The sequence below is a fragment of the Aplysia californica genome, unplaced genomic scaffold (assembly GCF_000002075.1).
Source record: "Aplysia californica isolate F4 #8 unplaced genomic scaffold, AplCal3.0 scaffold00456, whole genome shotgun sequence".
Lineage (NCBI taxonomy): Eukaryota > Metazoa > Mollusca > Gastropoda > Aplysiida > Aplysiidae > Aplysia > Aplysia californica.
This window is the reverse complement of record NW_004797726.1, coordinates 294,007-295,875: the sequence shown is the minus strand read 5'-3', so window position 1 is coordinate 295,875 and position 1,869 is coordinate 294,007.

Sequence of the window (1,869 nt, the reverse complement as noted above, 5' to 3'; positions counted from 1 at the left end):
GACAGCAACAGAACAGCAACAACATCAGAACGACAACAACAACAACAACAGCAACAACAACAACAGCAACAACAGCAACAACAACAACAACAACAACAACAACAACAACAACAGAACGACAACAGCAACAATAGACAATCAGTAGCGGAACGAAATTGAGCCCCCAAATCTACAACAGCTGAAGGATGTATCACCTAGCAGGTGAGAGTGGAACTAATGAAAAACCACACATCTCTTGTCAAAGGATTAAGAAATCAGACAGGTCTGCAACGTGTTTCGATTCGACGCCAACGACGTGCAACCTTCAGGCGTGAGTTTCCTCTCAACATTAAAACTCCTAGCGAGGGTGTGAGAACCACCCACAATACTGGGATGATTATGGTGAGTGCCCGTCAGGACATTTTATCTAAATCGAATGCAAAGTAATGATAATAAGTATTGTTTCGATGAGAAGTTCCATTCTTGCGTGTCATAATGTCGTTCGGTGAATGAATGACAGAGTTGTGAGATTTTGGATTCGAATGTATCTAAATCAGAGACTTGAAGCTAATATCAGAGACAGCGCAATGTCATGGCCACAGCTCTTTGCTTTCCATAAAAACTTCAAAGTGAAGCGTACGCACCTTGGGGGCCCAAATGAAAGGTAAAGCACCAGACTCGCTAATAACTGTAGTTAAGTGCGTGCAGCATCTTTCTCTCATTGCACTTCATCAAATTGGTTCCGAATTGAGTCAAATGGTGCGCTCTATAGTGCCCCAGAATTCCACCAGAAGCTAGGATGTTATTAAAGAAATCTATTCCCTAATTAAATATCTATTCTATCACAATGGGTTCGTGATTCGGTCTTCTACAAACCAAATTCGAGTTCTGGACCCAAAAAGAATCCAAACACAATCAACCCTGTCCAGTACGACTACATGTTGTCGAGGAGAAAAGTGTCACGGCGTGGTGGAATCATGCGCTCGTCAATTGTTGGGCATATGGAGTTATTGGTATCATCTTAAAGCCTGTTCACTTGCCTTTCTTTTGGTGAAAAAAAATTCCATCTATGTCGAATAGAAGTCGAAATACGAGTATCTGCGACAGAAAGAGGTCCGCGTCGCCTGGTTTCAGAGGTAAAATTAGCAAGAAAATGGCCGCCAAAGTTTGGTAATTTTCATAGCCTGAGAGTACTTGGAAACTGAAAATTTACATTTTTTGTGCCTTTAATCAGTGTTCTTTCTGTAAAATCAACACAAAAATGTGTTTTAGATGGACATAAAAGGTACTGAGCTAAAAAAAAATTATTTTTTTTTTAAGTTAGGAAAAAAAATACCCATTGTCCGAAAAAAAAAATGCTGATTTCTTAGATTTCATTATTTTGACGAGCGCCTGATTTCTCCACGATGCCTCACAAATTTATTAGTGCTTGTCTCAGACAGGTGGTCCTCTTGGACAGTGTCAAAATAAATCAAGATAAAACGCAAGGTTGCAGTACGTTCGATTCCGACGTGCTGAACTGTACGCGCAGCCTTTCATTGATAGACACGCGAAGTATCACTTTCTCAGTGAGATAATGAGTTCTCACGGTCCTTACTACTCGCGCCCATATCATGTCCTTTTGGGTTTGTCTTCTCCAGTATCAATAACACCTTCTTGCTTACAATGAACGGGACCTATATTGATTACACGTGAAGCAATAAAACAACACAGGTAATTATTAGGATACGTTTCGGGTTATAATTTTTTTTCTTGCAGATGTGTTTGGTCATGAATTATATCGCATTTCTGGATAACATTTTGTTGTTGTTGTTGTTGTTGTTGTTGCTGCTGTTGTTGTTGTTGTTATTGTTGCTGCTGCTGTTGTTGTTGTTGTTGTTGTTGTTGTTG